General features: G+C 39.8%; 1 pseudogene; it reads right to left on the bottom strand.

Annotated features, from left to right (window-relative positions):
* Positions 1 to 2,027: 2,027 nt before the first annotated feature.
* On the bottom strand, positions 2,028 to 2,753 carry LOC147352767 (NEDD8-conjugating enzyme UBE2F pseudogene; annotated as a pseudogene).
* Between the last annotated feature and the right edge of the window lie 16,834 nt (positions 2,754 to 19,587).

The following is a 19,587-nucleotide window of genomic DNA, read 5'->3' as shown; positions in this document are numbered from 1 at the left end:
TCAGGAAGTTCACGGTTCACATATTGCTGAAGCCTGGCTTGGAGAATTTTGAGCATTACTTTACTAGCATGTGAGATGAGTGCAATTGTGCGGTAGTTTGAGCATTGGGCATTCCCTTTCTTTGGGATTGGAATGAAAACTGACCTTTTCCAGTCCTGTGGCCACTGCTGAGTTTTCCAAATTTGCTGACATATTGAGTACAGCAGTTTCACAGCATCATCTTTCAGGATTTGGAATAGCTCAGCTGGAATTCCATCACCTCCACTAGCTTTGTTCGTAGTGATGCTTTCTAAGGCCCACTTGACTTCACATTCCAGGATGTCTGGCTCTAGGTCAGTGATGACACCATCGTGATTACCTGGGTCGTGAAGATCTTTTTCGTACAGTTCTTCTGTGTATTCTAGCCATCTCTTCTTAATATCTTCTGCTTCTCTTAGGTCCATAACATTTCTGTCCTTTATCGAGCCCATCTTTGCATGAAATATTCCTTCGGTATCTCTGATTATATTGAAGAGATCCCTAGTCTTTCCCATTCTGTTGTTTTCCTCTATTTCTTTGCATTGATCGCTGAAGAAGGCTTTCTTATCTCTTCTTGCTATTCTTTGGAACTCTGCATTCATATGTATACATCTTTCCTTTTCTTCTTTGCTTTTCACTTCTCTTCTTCTCACAGCTATTTGTAAGGCCTCCCCAGACAGCCATTTTGCTTTTTTGCATTTCTTTTCTATGAGAATGGTCTTGATGCCTGTCTCCTGTACAATGTCATGAACCTCATTCCATAGTTCATCAGGCACTCTATCTATCAGATCTAGGCCCTTAAATCTATTTCTTACTTCCACTGTATAATCATAAGGGATTTGATTTAGGTCACTTAGCATAATGTCCTCCAAGTCCACCCATATTGCTGCAAATGGCAAAATTTCCCTCTTTTTTATGATCAAGTAGCATTTCATTGTATGTATAAATAACTTCTTCCTTTTTTAAGAGACAAAAATCTTTTACTGTCAAGCACCATGCATCACCTGGAAACCACGCATTGTGAGGAGGTTGAGGCTGAGGTTCAGGGAATCAGAATCCAGCACCCAAAACTACATCAGACACATGAGTCCTGCCAGGTGGAGAGGAGATCTTGCAGGACTCACAGGGGTATCAGAGGAGGGCTAGCACATCCCCTGATGTGAACTGTGGGGAGACCACATTACATGCCAGGCCACCCACAGCCACTGCCAGACCTCTCTGCTGGCTCCCGGGCTCCCATCACCGTCCGGCCCAGTGTGCAGTGCCCAGGGCCTGCCGTAGTCTCTTCTCCAGCACCGGGAACTCTTGGGACATGGATTGCCGTGTTGTGGTCTGTCACTCAGTCGTGTCTGACTCTTGGAGACCCTATGAATGTAGCCCACCAGGCTCCTCTGTCCATGGGGAGTCTCCAGGCAAGAATACTGGAGGGGGTCACCATGCCCTCCTCCAAGGGATCTTCTGAACCTAAGGATCAAACCCAGGTGTCCCGCATGGCAGGTTGACTCTTCACCCTCGGAGCCATAAGGGAAGCCCTGGGACATGGATTATTTCTTCCAAATTCAGTAAAATATACATTGCGGTAAGAGCTCTACAGTGAATGGCTCTGTACTCTGGGAAGCTTCACTGCATTTAAGTAGGGGCAACATTCATGGGAGCAGCTACGAGCATTCGCCTCCAATCACAGTCTGTAGCAGAGTTCTGAGCACCAATCTGTGACTGCGCTGAACACATCCTTAGCAACACCCGTGCAAGGACTAACTCTGAGAGGGGGAAAAGCAAACTCAAGCCTCAATGCTGAGTTCATTACAACTTCTCGAGAATCTCATCAACAGTCCATGCAGTATAGTTTCAAAAAATAAGCATCTTAAGGTAAGCAGATAACTCTTTTAGAACCCCAAATATATTTTCTGGCTATATTTATGTGGGGCTCTCTGTCTGCAATGGGTGGCCTGGAAGATGCTCTTCCTTGGGACAACATGGGATCAGAGGACTTGGATGGCCCAGTGGGACTGGGGGGAGCTGAGTACTTGGGAGGAGGCTCCCTTCTGGTTTCAGTTGGAGACGAACTTCTAAGGCACAGTCCAGGGCCCTGCAGTCCTCTCCCCATATCCTCTGCTGTAACGCTTAATGTAGTCTTCTCCTTTATTCCAGAAGACCTCCTTGTCCCCTAAACGATGTTCTGCAGCTTCTATATCCAGTGGATCACCAAAATTCAAAGGATCAGTAAATAAAGAGTTTAGTCCCCAAACAGCATCCTTCAGCATCCTTGTGGGGGCCCAGTCAGTGCCCTGAGACGTGTCTCGCCTTTTCCTGTGGACTTGGGGTGCCAGACCTGGGTCAAGCAGTTCACTTTGGGAGGCACCGTGTTGTATGCATCGAAAACTTCAGCTCCAAACTGAAATTTTCCAACCTGTTAGTAACCCTTATCTGGGGTGACAGCTGAAAGCAATGAAGCTCGCTTGGGTCGGAAACATGCACTTTACACCTATAAGGTAAATTAGATTCAAGTTCTACAACCTCTTTAACAAACAGCCTGTCTGTCACAGAAACCCGCCGAGTGGAGTCAGAGGCTGTAGCTGACACCCAGGACCTTTGAGACTGTCCTCGCGCTTCAGTTTGTTTGCCAGCGTCAGCATCACTGCTATATTTATCCTGGGTGTCCGGAGACAGGCAAGGCAGGCCAGTGCCCAGCACCAAGGTGGGCAGATCATGTCGAGACTCAGCAGCCCCTCGCCTGTGCCACATCTTCTTTGTCCTTCATCTGTTGCCCAACACTTAGGTTGTTTCCATATCTTGGCAGTTATAAATAATGCTGCTATGAACATTGCAGTGCATTTGTCTTTTTGAATTAGTGTTTTGTTTTGTTTTTGATATACACCAGGAGTGGAACTGCTGGATCATATGGTAATTCTATTTTTATTATTTTAGTAATCTTCTTACTGTTTTCCACAGTGGCTGCACCAAAGTACATTCCTGCCAACAGTGTAACAAGTTCCCTTTTCCCCACGTCTTTGCCAACATTTGTTATTTGTGTTCTTTTGGATGATAGCCATTCTGACAGCTGTGAGGTGGTATCTCATTGAGGTTTTGATTTGCATTTCCTAGATGATTGTCAAAGGTGAGTATCTTTTCATGTGCCTATTGGCCACCTGCATTTCCTCTTTGGAAAATGTCTATTCAGTTCTGCTCATTTTTCAACTGAGGTGTTTTTTTTTTTTTTTATGTTGAGTTATACGAGCTGTTTATATATGTTGGATATTAACCCCTATCAGTCATACCATTTGGAAATACTTTTTCCCATTCAGTAGGTTGTCTTTTTGCTTTGTCGATGTTTTTTGTATTCTTGATACTAATACATATAATCTGTATATTCAAAAACCTAATTGTTAGTAGAATTTTTTCACCCTTTCTGGTGTATAGAATGTCTTCTGTTTTAGTTATCTATTACTGCTTAACAAACTACCCCAAAGCTTAGTGACTTGAAACAACAACCATTATTTGTTTTGCTTGTGTATCTGCAATTTAGGCAGGACTCAGTGGAGAAGGAAATGGCAACCCACTCCAGTGTTCTTGCCTGGAGAATCCCAGGGACGGGGGAGCCTGGTGGGCTGTCGTCTCTGGGGTCGCACAGAGTCGGACACGACTGAAGCCACTTAGCAGCAGCAGCAGCAGCAGCAGTGAAGCCAGCTCACCTCTGCTCCATGCAGTGTTTGCTGGGGCAACTCAATGGAGTATGCAAATGGTGGGTTAGAGGATCTACTTTTAAGATGACGCACTTGCATTGCTGGCAAGCTAGTTCTGCCTGCCAGCCAGGAATTCAGCCCGGGCTGTGGACTAGGGCCTTTGGATCCCCTCCAAGGCTTCTTGGCCTTCCTCACGTCATGGTGTCTAGAAACTGAGGCAAGCCTCCAGAGGAACAGGAAGCAGTATTCTCTTCTGTGACTTGGTCCTAGGAGTTACAGAGTATCACTTCTGGGTGTGGTCAGAGGTCACCCTGGCTTACGATGAGGGGACGTAGGCACTACCTCTCGCTGGTATGACTGTCACAGTCACGACATAGGAGCTTATGTGGGATGAGAGATACTGTCGTGGCCGTTTCTTAGAAAGTACAATTTGTCAAATTACTAAAGGGGAGAAAGTATTTCAAAATCTCCTTATATAAGGCCTTAATTAACTTTGTAATTATGAGAAATGGCTAGAATTAGAAAGATTTGATTTGAATCCTGACTGTAATACCTACTTTCTCTGCATCTATGGACATTTCACTTAGTCTTTTAAAAACTATTTGTTAAAGGGAAATATTGATATACAATGCCTAGAGTTTGTACCTGACTCATATTAAATAGTCAATAAATGATCATTTCTAAAAAAAACAAGGATGACTGGGATACCACTGTTCATATTGTTTCAGAAATTCTAGCCCAGTGATTTTCAAGTTTAGTTTTGAGAGTAGAACCCGTTTCCCCTCATAACTCTTTGGCAAAGCGATTAGAAAACCAACAAAAGCTTAGCTCTTATTTTTGAAGCAAGACTGGGGCTCTGGAGCTCTCCCTGCTGGTGTACTCTACTTCCCATGACGGAGCTGGAGACATCTGCTCAGACGTTTCAGTCCATATGATAACATGGGAAAGGAAAATACTTGGTATAGTTATTGGATAAGCTGTGAAACATTTATCTTCCCTACTCCTGACAATATGATTGTCTGTGTAGAAAACTGAGAACAACTTAAAAACTAATGGTACTGACAAAATAATTAAGTATACAATTCATATTCATATATATATACATGTGAATATATAGGAAGATCCACAGAATTCTTATATTAATTCACTCAGCAGGTATTTATGTGTAAAAGTGAAAGTTGCTCAGTTGTGTCCAACTTTTTGTGACCCCATGGAGTATATAGTCCATGGAATTCTCCAGGCCACAATACTGGAGTGGGTAACTGTTCCCTTCTACAGGGGAACTTCCCAACCCAGGGATTGAACCCAGGTCTCCACATTGCAGGCGGATTCTTTACCAGCTGAGCCACCAGGGAAGCCCTATTTATGTGCAGGTATGTGCTTATAACTGGGGATACAGTGGTGAAAGGGATGGGCAGGTCTCTGCTGTTGGACTTATGCTCTGATGGAGAAGGCATGTGCTCAACTAACTACAGATCAATATCATTATTGGAGAGCAAATAGCACTTATTTGTTTACTTTTCATTGCTTTTCCACTCTCCCCACTGAGGGAGTGAATTTTATATAGGAAAAAAGGTAAGTGGCTAAGATAAATAAAAGAGGCTGAGGAAGAGTCTCTAGAAGGAAGATTTAGGCTGAAACCCAAAAGATTGGAATGAGTGAAGGGTGTCAGGAGAGCAGCTGAGGCAGAGAAAAGAGTGAGGGCTGCATTTCTGAGGTGAGGAGACACTTGGTATAACCAGAAACTAAAGAACAGCAGACTGTGGCCTAGTGAGTTAAGGGAGGGTGGAGAAGATAGGGAGGAGATGCAGCAAGGGCCAATCAGATGGCAGAGGACTCTACAGGCCAGGGGAAGAAATGTTAATGGTATTTACTGCACCCTGAAGCCCAGGAATGGTTACAAGGAGGCCAGGGGGTGGGGTGGGATCATGGGATGACTCAGCATTTTAATGCAGCTCTCTGTCTCTGTGTCAGGAGTGGACTCCAGCAGGGAGACCATCAGCAGGTCACTAGGACATCAGGAGCAGTCCTGTGGCTTTGGTGAGGTGAGAAGTGCAGATAGCAAGAAGTGGACAAATCCAAGCTCACATGTGGGAAGTACAAATGGCAAAAACTTGAAAAATCATACTTTGGTTTTGAAGGAAAGAGAGTAGTATCATTGTAAGTTTTCTTAACTTCCAAAGAAATCTGATCTACTCTCATGGACATGCAACCCTAGTGAGACAGTGAGCAGAGAGGACCTGAATGAGACCCTTTCCAGGTGGAAATGGTCTAAATTAAGTCGGTAGAAGTTATGAAGAACGTGGTCTACAATCCCAGTCAGGCTTTGGATTCCAAACTTGAGTGCTCTACTCTAAGGGAAGATTCAAGGCACCAATTTTTATGCCGATTAATATGAGAGTGCAGCTTTTCAGTCTGGGGATCACAACTGAAGTGAAACCTTAGACTTGGCCTGAAACATCCCCTGTGGTGATTAGTCAGGGCAAAGGAAGGGACTTTGTAATACAACACCTCCAGCTACTCTCTGAATCCCTTTACTGGAAGGTGCTGGATAACTTTATTCTCTGATCCCTTTCAGGAGTCAAACAGATCTAATTTTTTGAACTATCATTTTCATTTAATAAAGTTCACAAGGTATATATTTCAACAAGCAAAACTATAAACTCCTTTCCCTAGCAGCTGATTTGTGTGCATTGTATTTGTATTAGCAGGTGGAATACACTAGGGACCCTGAGTTTTCATTGGATCGGTGACAATATGATTTGACTAACTGGATAATCTAGTTATTATTCAAGGTATTACCTTTTTATATTACAATTCTCTCATCTATAGAAGTGGTGGACTAGATAATATGTAACATACACTAACTACTTTCTATAGTAAATTGTGTTCTTCTCAACAGCAAGGTAAAGATAAGATTTGCACCTCATGCATCTTTGTACCCTATAATAGCTATTAGAGCCATGAAAGCATAAAATCTCACGTTGTTGTTCTTGTTCAGTCACTCAGTCATGTCTGACCCTTTGCAACCCCATGGACTGTAGCCTACCAGGCTCCTCTGTCCATGGGATTCTCCAGGCAAGAATAGTGGAGTGGGTAGCCATTCCCTTCTCCAGGGGATCAGTACTTAAGGAGAATTCTTATTTATTATTTAATTTTATTCTTTTATCTTTTAACATTAGCCACTTTGATAAATATTGATCAATAAACATCTATAAACAGATGAGTATGTAAATAAGTAAAAGAATAAACTAAGGGTGATATCTAAATTCTTTTTCAGTATTAAATTTTATAGTTTTACGGCTATGATTCATTACAGTTTTTTAGGCATAAAAATGTTTGCAGATCTAATTGGACTAGAAGTTATGTTCTCTGCTTCATGTCTGCTGCTGCTGCTGCTAAGATGCTTCAGTTGTATCCAACTCTGTGCAGCCTCATAGACGGCAGCCCACCAGGCTCCCTCGTCCCTGGGTTTCTCCAGGCGAGAACATTGTAGTGGGTTGCCATTTTCTTCTCCAATGCATGAAAGTGAAAAGTGAAAGTCAAGTCGCTCAGTTGTGTCCAACTTTTCGAGATCCCATGGACTGCAGCCTACCAGGCTCCTCACCCATGGGATTTTCCAGGCAAGAGTACTGGAGTGGGGTGCCATTGCCTTCTCCGGCTTCATGTCTATAGATCCCATATCAATAAGAGGTGTCCTAGGGATGAGAAATAGGTTTTAGAATTGAACAGAACTGGCTCCAAACCTTAGCTCTGCCTCTGATCTACTCATGTGAACTTGGACAAGTTACATTACTTTTCTTTTTTTTTAAATTTTATTTTATTTTTAAACTTTACATAATTGTATTAGTTTTGCCAAATATCAAAATGAATCCACCACAGGTATACATGTGTTCCCCATCCTGAACCCTCCTCCCTCCTCCCTCCCCTACATTACTTTTCTAAACTTCAGTGTCTTCATGTAAAATCTGGAGAGTGTAATAGAATGGATTTTAAAACTGGTATTTTAAAGATTAAACAAAAACCCTTAGCACAGTTTCTGTTACAAGAAGTATTCAGCAGACTTAATCTACTCTTAACCAATTTATAGGTTACTGTTTTATGAGCTTTGGAGCCTGGCAACAGGTTCATCACCCTACTTTGCTACTCCATTGCCCTAGCAAGATAAAACTCTTGAGTATTTTAACAGGAGCAGACATTCAACATTACAAGTTGAATAGAATAAAACAAATGTGATTCGGATGGCCTTTGAAACAGATTCACATCAGCTCAGCTATAGAAGTTCGAATTAACTACTGAGAAACCTGTATGCAGGTCAAGAAGCAACAGTAAGAACCTTACATGGAACAACTGACTGGTTCAAAACTGAGAAAGGAGTATGACAAGGCTGCTCACTGTCACCCTGTTTCTTTAACTTATATGCAGAGCACATCTTGTGAAATGCCAGGTCGGATGAGTTACAAGCTGGAATCAAGATTGCTAGAGAAATATCAACAATCTCAGATATGCAGATGATACTACTCTAATGGCAGAAAGAGAAGAACTAAAGAGCCTTTTGATGAGGGTGAAAGAGGAGAGTGAAAAATCCAGCTTAAAACTCAGTATTAAAAAAAAAAAAATAAGATCTTGGCATCGGGTCCCATTACTTCATGGCAAATGGAAGGGGAAAAAGTGGACAGTGGAAATCAGTGGAAAATCAGTGGGAAAAAAGTGGAAATCAGTGACAGATTTCCTCTTCTTGGCTCTAAAATCACTGAGGATGCTGGCTGCAGCCATGAAATTAGAAAACCATTGCTTCTTGGCAGGAAAGCTATGACAAACCTATACAGTGTATTAAAAAACAAAGACATCACTTTGCTGACAAAGGTCCATATAGTCAAGGCTATGATCTTTCCAGTAGTCACTTTCGGATGTGAGGTGGACCACAAAGAAGGCAGAGTGCTGAAGAATTGATGCTTTTGAACTCTGGTGCTTTAGAAGAACCTTGAGAGTCCCTTGGACAGCAAGGAGATCAAACCAGTCCATCCTAAAGGAAATCAACCTTGAATACTCATTGGAAGGAGTGATGCTGAAGCTGAAGTTCCAATACTTTGGCCACCTGATGCAAACAGCTGACTCACTGGAAAAGACCCTGATGTTGGGAAAGATTGAAAGCAGAAGGAGAAGAGGGCAATATAGGATGAGATGGTTGGATGGCATCACTGATTCAGTGGGCATGACCTTGGTCAAACTCCGGGAGATGGTGAGGGACCATCTGTGGCCTGGCTTGCCACAGTCCATAGAGTTGCAAAGAGTTGGATATGACTTGGTGACTGAACACACTCTGAGATAACACACTTCATAAGTGTTTGCCTTCACTTTACAGAGTGCTTTCATTTGTAGTATTATATTTATTTACTGTTATGTAATCAAGTTTAAAAAATTGAAGTGACTCTCCTGATTCTTAAACACTAAAATTTTTTAACTGCAAAGCTAGTTTTCATGACCATGGCTCTATCTTGGAAATCCACAAACCAAATTAGTACTGTGAAAACTGTCCCAGGGAAAGTAGTTCTGATCCATACACAGATGTTTTTGTCTATGATAGAATACATTTCATTAACTTTTCAGTTTCTTGGTGCCTAATACCTTTTATTAGTGAATAAGAACACATATTCTTTTAGTCCCCCAACTAAAAATAAAACCAAAACACTGATCAGTCACAATAGGTAAAGCCTAACTTTGTTCCCTGTGCAAAGTTAGGCATTGGTGAGCATTCATTACTCCTTCATTTTTCACAGTATCTCAGAATGGTGTTTTCTTTTTCTTCTGCTATTATTAATGACAATTATAGTCTCATAACTTTATTATAATTATTTCTTTTATTTGTTTAAATTGCACAAATTTCAAACATACTGAAGTGTTCAGTTCAGTTCAGTTGCTCAGTTGTGTCTGACTCTTTGAAACTTCATGGACTGCAGCACACCAGGCTTCCCTGTCCGTCTCCAACTCCTGGAGCTTGCTCAAACTCATGTCTATCGACTTGGTGATGCCATCCAACCATCTCATCCTCTGTCATCCCCTTCTCCTCCTGCCTTCAGGCTTTCCCAACACCAGGGTCTTTTCTAAGGAGTCATCTCTCTGCATCAGGTGGCCAATGTATTGGAGCTTCAGCTTCAGCATCAGTCCTTCCAATGATTTTTCAGGACTGATTTCCTTGAGGATTGACTGGTTTGATCTCCTTGCAGAACTTGAGGGAATCTCAAGTTCTCCAACACCACAGTTTAAAAACATCAACTCTTCTCCTTTCTTTATGGTCTTTATATGGTCTTCATCAGCTTTCTTTATGGTCCAACTCTCACATCCTTGCATGATTACTGGAAAAACCAGTAATGGAAAAACCATAGCTTTGACCAGATGGACATTTGTCAGCAAAGTAATGTTTTTAATATGCTGTCTAGGTTTGCCATAGCTTTTTTCCAAGAAGCAAGTGTCTTTTAATTTCGTGGCTGCAGTCACCATCTGCAGTGATTTTGGAGCCCAAGAGAAGAAAGTCTGTCACTGTTTCCACTGTTTCCCCATCTATTTGCCATGAAATGATAGGACCGGATATCATGATCTTCATTTTTTGAATGTTGAATTTTAAGCCAACTTTTTCACTCTCCTCTTTCACTTTCATCAAGAGGCTCTTTAGTTCTTCCTCACTTTCTGCCATAAGGGTGGTATCGTCTCATATCTGAGGTTATTGATATTTCAGCAGGGAATCTTGATTCCAGTTTGTGCTTCATTCAGCCCAGCATTTTGCAAGATGTTCTCTGTATAAAAGTTAGATAATCAGGATGGCAATATAAAGCCTTGAAGTATGCCTTTCCCGATTTGCAACCAGTCTGTTGTTCCATGTTTGGTTCTGTTGCTTCTTGACCTGCATACAGATTTCTCAGGAGGCAGGTAAGGTGGTCTGGTATTCCCATCTCTTTCGGAATTTTCCACAGTTTGTTGTGATCCACACAGTCAAAGGCTTTAGCGTAGTCAGTGAAGCAGAAGTAGATGTTTTTGTGGAATTGTCTTGCTTTTTCTATGATCCAACAGATGTTGGCAATTTGCTCTCTGGTTCCTCTGCCTTTTCTAAATCCTGCTTGAACACCTGGAAGTTCTCAATTCATGTATTGTTGATTCTTCACATACGTGAAGTTCTCAATTCACATACCTAGCTTAGAGAATTTTAAGCATTACTGATGTGTAGAGTGTAACATTCTTGAACCCACCATCCAGCATATACATTGATATTGTTTCTTATTTGACTCATAAATTTTTAAAGAAATAAAATAAATCAGTTATTGCTGAAGTTAACAGTATCCTTCTCATTCACATTCACAGTTTTCAGGGCAAATTTATGGTCTGTAAACACTATTAAGTAGCTTACTCTGTACATCCTTCTATAACTTGCTTTTTTATTCATCAGTATTTTCATGATTTGTCCATGATTTACAGATTTTTTTTCCTTTAGTTTTAAAGGATGTATAATGAATAAAGCATAATTTACTTATTGATTTTCTGGTTGGTAGATCGTCATTATGTTTTATCAATTTTTTTTTTTTGCCATTAAAACAATGTGAATTCTTTATGCAATATTAGCAGTTCTCTGAATATACTAATAGGAATGCAACTGCTGGACATACAGTATGTGTATCCTCACATTTAATTGACCTTTTCAATTTGTGTTTCATGCTATCAGTTACATTTTAACTAGAATACTTTGTCAGAGCTATCGTTTTCCTCTATATTCACCAACACCTAATTTTTTAGTTTTTGCCAATTTAATGTAAACAATTAATGATGTAATTTATTTTGCATTTCTCCAGTTGCTATGGAAATTTAGCCGCTTTTCATGTGTGCTTATGCTGTTTGGGTTTTTTACCAGTTCACATTTTCAATTTTGTTATTTGGGTTTTTTTCACTGATTCCTAGTTCTGTATATATTATCAGTATTGATCCTTGGTTGGCTTTGTGAGTAACAAATGTCTTCTACCAATTTATATGTTGGGTTTTGATTTATTCATAGTATACAACTGAACAGGAGTTCCTGTGTTTTAATGTAAACAGTAGTCAGTCAAGAGTAGGTGCAGGAAAGAAGTTTCTGTTTATTTTAAGCACCAAGGAATTTGATGCAGGGAATTAATTGCTGGTTAAGTTCCTAGAATAAGTGGGTGTTTGTTTTGTTTTGTTTTTAAATATATGGGGTGGGGGGAGAGACTGGCTATTTTTGTTTCATTTTTCTTCCCTTCTTTTGTCTTTTACAATTGTCACCAGAGAATGCTATAGAGTGTTTCCAGTTGGTTGAAAATATCATTTGTGACTTATGGAATCATCAACTTTAAGGAATATTTTATGAGAGTTTGTAAGTAATGTGTGTCTATTTATTGGCTAGGAGGTTCTATAAAAACCCTTTATATCAAGCATGTAAACTATATGCTCAAGCCTTTCATATCTTTACCAATGTTTTGTCTATTTGATCAATCTATTTCCTAGAAAAGAACCTTTAGAATGTCCCACTGTGATTGTGAATTTGCTGATTTCTCCTTGTACAGTGAGCCCTTCATATCTGTGAGTTTCCTTGATTTCAGTCAACCTCACATTGAAAACATAAAAAAAAAAAATCCAGAAAATATCAAAAATAAAAAATTGAAAATGCTAAACACAGGCAGTTCTTTCTGTAGCATTTTCATTGTACTAGGCATTACAAGTAAACTAAAGATAACTTATGGTGTATGTGTGGATCTGCATAGGTTATATGCAAATATTATATCCTTTCATGTAAGGGATGTGGGTATCTGTGGATTTGGGTATCTTCGAGGGTCCTAGAATCAATCCTCCCAGAAACTGAGAGAAGACTGTACTGGTGACATTTTCCCCTTATGTATTTGAGATTATACTCTGAAGTGAAAATAAATTTAGGCATTCAGAACTCCCGAAAAGTTCTGTCCTTTAACTTTTAACTCATGAACTTTTCTTGCCTTAAAGCCTGTTTTGTCTGATATTTTTACAGCCACATCAGTTTTCTTTAGTTTGAGGCTAACTTATGTATTTTTTCCATAACATTACCTCTACATTTTCTGTGTAATTTATTTTAGTTATATCTCATATAAACATGTACAGCTGGGTTTTCTCAAAATTTGAATTTTGAATAATTACATGTATACAAAAAATTTAAAGGAATAGAATAGGAAATATTACTGCTACTGCTGCTGCTGCTGCTAAGTTGCTTCAGTCATGTCCGACTCTGTGTGACCTCATAGACGGCAGCCCACCAGGCTCCCCCGTCCCTGGGATTCTGCAGGCAAGAACACTGGAGTGGGTTGCCATTTCCTTCTCCAATGCATGAAAGTGAAAAGTGAAAGTGAAGTCGCTCAGTTGTGTCCAACTCTTTGCAACTCCATGGACAGCAGCCTACCAGGCTCCTCCATCCATGGGATTTTCCAGTCAAGAGTACTGAAGTAGGGTGCCGTTGCCTTTTCCAAGAAATATTACTACCTTTACCTACATTTATCAGTTGTTTTTATCACCTTTACATTTTATTTACAGGTTACACAATTTTTACATAAGTTGCAATTACATGCTACTTTACTCTGAATTGAATGATTTATATATCACATATTACATTATATTTATAATATAATATATGTATTACACATACATCTGCACACGAACTCATCAGTTCAGTTCAGTTCAGTAGCTCAGTCATGTCCAACTCTTTGCAACCCGTTTGCAACCCCTTGGACTGCAGGACGCCAGACCTCCCTGTCCATCACCAACTCCCGGAGCCTACTCAAACTCACGTCTGTAGTGTCGGTAATGGCATCCAACCATCTCATCCTCTATCGTCCCCTTCTCCTCCTGCCTTCAATCTTTCCCAGCATAAGGGTCTTTTCAAATGAGTCAGTTTTTCGCATCAGGTGGCCAAAGTATTGGAGTTTCAGCTTCAACATCAGTCCTTTCAATGAACATTTCAGACTGATTTCCTTTAGGATGTACTGGTTGGATCTTGCAGTCCAAGGGACTCTCAAGAGTCTTCTCCAACACCACAGTTCAAAAGCATCAATTCTTCGGCACTCAGCTTGTTTTATAGTCCAATTCTCACATCTATACATGATTACTGGAAAAACCATAGCCTTGACTAGATGGACCTTTGTTGGCAAAGTAATGTCTCTGCTTTTTAATATGCTGTCTAGGTTGGTCATAACGTTTCTTTCAAGGAGCAAGTGTCTTTTAATTTCATGGATGTAGTCACCATCTACAGTGATTTTTGGAGCCCTCCAAAATAGTCTGCCACTGTTTCCACTGTTTCTCTGTCTATTTGCCATGAAGTGATGGGACCGGATGCCATGATCTTTGTTTTCTAAATGTTGAGTTTTAAGCCAACTTTTTCACTCTCCTCTTTCACTTTCATCAAGAGGCTTTTTAGTTCTTCTTCACTTTCTGCCATAAGGGTGGTGTCATCTGAATATCTGAGGTTATTGATATTTCTCCCAGCTATCTTGATTCCAGCTTGTGCTTCTTCCAGCCCAGCGTTTCTCATGATGTACTCTGCATATAAGATAAATAAGCAGGGTGACAATATACAGCCTTGACGAACTCCTTTTCCTATTTGGAACCAGTCTGTTGTTCCATGTCCAGCTCTAACTGTTGCTTCCTGACCTGCATATAGGTTTCTCAAGAGGCAGGTCAGGTGGTCTGGTATTCCCATCTCTTTCAGAATTCTCCAGTTTATTGTGATCCACACAGTCCAAGGCTTTGGCATAGTCAATAAAGCAGAAATAGTTTCTCTGGAACTCTCTTGCTTTTTCGATGATCCAGCAGATGTTGGCAATTTGATATCTGGTTCCTCTGCCTTTTCTAAAACCGGCTTGAACATCTGAAAGTTCATTGTTCATGTATTGCTGAAGCCTGGCTTGGAGAATTTTGAGCATTACTTTACTAGTGTGTGAGATGAGTGCAGTTGTGCAGTAGTTTGAGCATTCTTTGGCATTGCCTTTCTTAGGGATTGGAATGAACTCATACACATATATTAATCATTTAAAAGTGTATTTCTGAGTAATAATTCATTGGTGGATATATCACAATTTGTTTTTATCAATTCACCCATTGAAGGACATTTTAGTTGCTTCCAGTTTTTGGCTATTACAACTTAAGATGGTATGAACATTTATGTCAATATGAGCAGTGGTAGTTTTTTTTTCTTCATAAATATCTAGGAATGGAATGGCTATCTTATATGATAGGTTGTATGTTTAACTTTTTTAAAAATTTATTTTAATTAGAGGCTGATTACTTTACAATACTGTGGTGGTTTTTGCCATACATGAATCAGCTATGGGTGTACATGTGTTCCCCATCCTGTATCCCCCTCCCACCTCCCTCCCTATCCCATCCCTCAGGCACTGGCCCTGAGTGCCCTGTCTCATACATTGAACCTGGACTGGTGACCTATTCCACATACGATAATATGCATGTTTCAATGCTATTCTCTCAAATCATCCCACACTTGCCTTCTCCCACAGAGTCCAAAAGTCTGTTCTTTATATCTGGGTCTCTTCTGCTGTCTCACATATAGGGTCATCGTTACCATCTTTCTAAATTCCATATGTATGTGTTAATACACTGTATTGGTGTTTTTCTTTCTTTTTTTTGCCTGAAAAAAGAACCATGTAATTTAATTTTGATGTATATATACTACAGTCTGGTGTACTGCAGTCCATTGGGTCACAAAGAGCTGGACATGACTTAGGTACTGAACAACAATACATACTTCTGTCTACATTGTGCATATATGCATTTATATACAGGTATTTGTCTATGTGCCACATTAAAGTAGAATATGTATCTATCCTTGTATTTGTATTTTTTTTTTTTTTTACCACTGGGAAGATGTTTTTCTTTCTGACTTATTTCACTCAGTATAATAGACTCCAGTTTCAGCCACCTCATTAGAACTGAGTCAAATGTGTTCTTTTTAATAGCTGAGTAATATTCCATTGTTGAGGAGGAAATGGCAATCCACTCCAGTACTCTTGCCTGGAAAATCCCATGGATGGAGGAGCCTGGTAGGCTGCAGTCCATGGGGTCGCTAAGAGTCGGACACGACTGAGCAACTTGACTTTCACTTTTCACTTCCATGCATCGGAGAAGGAAATGGTAACCCACTGCAGTGTTCTTGCTTGGAGAATCCCAGGGACGGGGGAGCCTGGTGGGCTGCCTTCTATGGGATCGCACAGAGTCGGACACGACTGAAGCGACTTAGCAATATTCTATTGTGTTTATGTACTACAGCTTTCTTATCCATCTGTCTGCCTATGGACATCTAGGTTACTTCTATGTCCTAGGTATTGTAAACAGTGTTGCGACGAACATTTGGGGTACACGTGTCTCTTTCAATTCTGGTTTCCTCAGTATGTATGCCCAATGGGATTGCTGGGTTGTTTGGCAGTTCTATTTTCAGCTTTTTAAAGAATCTCCACACTGTTCTCTATAGTGGCTGTACAAGTTTGCATTCCCACCAACAGTGTAAGAGGGTTCCCTTTTCTCCACATCCTCTCCAGCATTTATTCTTTGTAGACTTTTTGATAGCAGCCATTCTGTTTGGTGTGAGATGGTACCTCATTGTGATTTTCATTTGCATTTCTCTAATAATGAGAGATGTTGAGCATCTTTTCACGTGTTTATTAGCCATCTGTATGTCTTCTTTGGAGAAATATCTGTTTAGTTCTTTGGCCCATTTTTTTTTTTAATTGAATCATTTATTTTTCTAGTATTGAGCTGCGTGAGCTGTTTGTATATTTTTGAGATTAATTTTTTGTGAGTTGCTTCATTTGCTATTATTTTCTCCCATTCTGAAGTCTGTCTTAACTTTTAAAGAAATTGTCAAACTGTTTTCCCACAGTGATTTTTCCATTTCCATTCCCACCAGCAATGCAGGAGAGTTCCATTTCTTCCACATCCTTGCCAACACTTACTTTGGTAAATCTTTTTAATTTCAGATATCTAAAAGGTGCATATTCATATTTCATATGTGATTTTAACTTATATTATCCTGATAATGAATGATGTTGAGTATCTTTTCATGTTCTCAATTGCCATCAGTATACATTCTTTGGTGAAATGTCTGTTTAAATCCTTTGCCCATTTTTACTGGCTTGTTTTATTAATGCATTTCAAGAAATTATTGCATTAAATGTAACATCCACAAGAGACTTAATTAATATCTCTTATCCACTTCTAAACAAAACCCTGGCTTTGCCCTCCCCCTCCCCCACCCACTTTATTTCTGTTTTTTGTTGTTGTTGTTGTTTGAAATTTTAGTTTCACTTTGTTTCCATGTGTCTATTTATCTACCTCCCCACCCATCCATCCTAACATCTCTGTTCTCTTTTTGTGAAACTGCAGTCAGAAATGTTTTACCTATAAGTGTGACCTTCATGTCTCTTAATTAATCTTTTGTGTTTTCCAGTTCTTTATATCTCTGTGTCGTATTTCTTTGTTGCTTTCTGGGGAATTTTCTTATAGTCACCTTCTTATTTCCCTCTTGAACTGTGGCAGGACAACTATATTACCTCCTCTTTCACACTTCTAATTGCGGAAGTTTCATTTGTAGGAAATATTTGGTTCTTTTGGTTCATTTTTAGATTCATTTATCTTTCTGTTAGTGTTCTATTTCTAGACCTTCTTTTACCTCTTAAATGAATTTATGTATATTATGAATACATATTCAGTAATTACTCTCATATCAGTCTGTTATCATGGTTCTTTGGTTCTGACAGTTCCGTTGGCACATCTTCTAACTTTCTGACATGGAGAGTTGTTCCCTCAGTTCTTTGTAACCCACTTTTTGTACATGCACTTTCTGTGGGTATTGTTTTCTCTTGGATAATTTCATGGGTCCTAGTTGTGAAAGTGTCACTGGCTTTGATTCTGGCCGAGTCCCAGGGGTTTCAAAGGTCGTTTGCGTTAATTTATCTCCTGTGACTCCCATACAGTCGCTGGTAATGTAAATTTGAATTCTATCTCTGGCATAGGCTTGGGGTGTGATTTCCCCTAGTTGCCTTTCTGTTTCTTTCTCCTTACAGCTTCGAGGAAAGCATGAGTTTCCTTGAAGGCTCCATGGTCTACAGGCAGGGAATTTTCTGGTTTCATAGAATGGAAGGGGCAGCTCCTAGAGGAGCCAGGCTTTATGAAGGAGTCCCTGGGCCAGATTTCCACCACTGTGGCCAAGCACTACATCTCTAGCCCACAGTGAGAGTATTAGAACCCTGACTCCAGCCCTTGCAACTTTTGTCCTTTTGGATTTTCAACAGTGAAAACGTTAGTCCCTTAGTTGTGTCTGACTCTTTGCAACCCCAGGTTCTGTAGCCTGCCAGGCTTCTCTGTCCATGGGATTTCCCAGGCAAGAATACTAGAGTGGGTTGCTATGGCCTTCTCCAGGGGATCGCCCCAACCCAGGAATTGAACCTGGGTCTCCTGCATTGAGGCGGATTCTTTACCATCTGAGCCACCCAGCAACCCCAAATATATTATTCTTCACTTGCCTTGTTGTTGGCAATTCCTCTAGAAAGTGTTTTCCACAAAGGAAACCGGCTGGCCTATTACAACAGACAAGTCCTGGAGAAAAACAGGTCCTTCTGGACCCCTTTCCAAGTCTTTTTCAGACTTTTGCCACAAAATAGAAATTATTTTATAATATGATTCTTTCCTTCATTATCTGTAATAAAATAAATATTGTTGTAAATCTCAGTATACTCAAATATATATACATTCACCTTCTAAATTTAGTAGATAAGCACACTTTTAAACATGTGTAATAAATACAATTTAAACTTCCTACCTTATATCTTTCATAACACTATTTATACCCTCATGGTTGTCTTCATTAACCAATTGGTATAAAATATAAAGGTGGAGCCTCATCAACACCCACCTTAAAAATAGAATTCCTTGACAATATATGAAAATACTTCATAGTCAAGGGCTTTTTAAGAAATTCCTTTTTCAAAACAATTGAAATTTAGTCTAAATATGTTTTAAAATAAAACAACTAAACTTAAAAGGCATTATCAAAACAGTAGTCTCTGATTTTTCATGCATTTTGTGTCAGGAACTACCACATCCCTCTTTCCATCCTCATGAAACAGAACAGAACCAGCATTGAATTGAATAAAGGCGTAATTCATTTATTCTGCCAAGTCTCATTTTATTTCTCTTCTTGGAAATGGGTATAAATGTAGAGTTTGCCATCAACTTCCAAGTTTTCCTTTCAAGTATAGAAAGAGAAATATTTCAGTATAGTCATGTAAGGCAAGTGGAAATTTTTATAAACATTTACTTTGATAGGCACTGTGCAAACATGTTCTATGTTTATCTTATGTGGTCACCTCCTCAGTTCTAACTGGTGGCACAATTTTACCCCATTTTACAGATTGGGAAAGGGTTGCGAGTTTTCTGGCATCCATGCGGTGTTATCTGATTTGACATTTAAACTGTCCACTTTATCCAAACCAAAGTACAATGTGGCGGTAAGAAATATAGTAAAACAAAGGGACTTGAGGGAACAAAAACGTCTTTGAGTTACAAAAGATCTAAATTATACAAGCAGCAGAAGTCTTGGATGGACACCGTGATACCTTTTGAGATCATCTTTCACCCTCCGGGTGGTGGCACTGTACTATTATGGAAAAGGGTTCTTAATCTTTTTTGTACCATGGACCCCTAATTTAGCCTTCTGGGGAATCCCATGGACCTCTTCTCAGAATAATGTTTTAAAGTGCATAACAGAGCAAATGGAACATTGCTGTAGCATCTGACCCCTGAGATTTTCAAGCATTTCCACTCTGTCCATCTCACCTCCCACTTCTACTCA

This window comes from Bos grunniens, chromosome 19 (genome assembly GCF_055505025.1).
Source record: "Bos grunniens cultivar Pamir isolate PY7600 chromosome 19, Bosgru_T2T1.0, whole genome shotgun sequence".
NCBI classification, from domain to species: domain Eukaryota; kingdom Metazoa; phylum Chordata; class Mammalia; order Artiodactyla; family Bovidae; genus Bos; species Bos grunniens.
The sequence above is the reverse complement of the archived record's forward strand: the minus strand, read 5'-3'. Positions and strand labels throughout refer to the sequence as shown.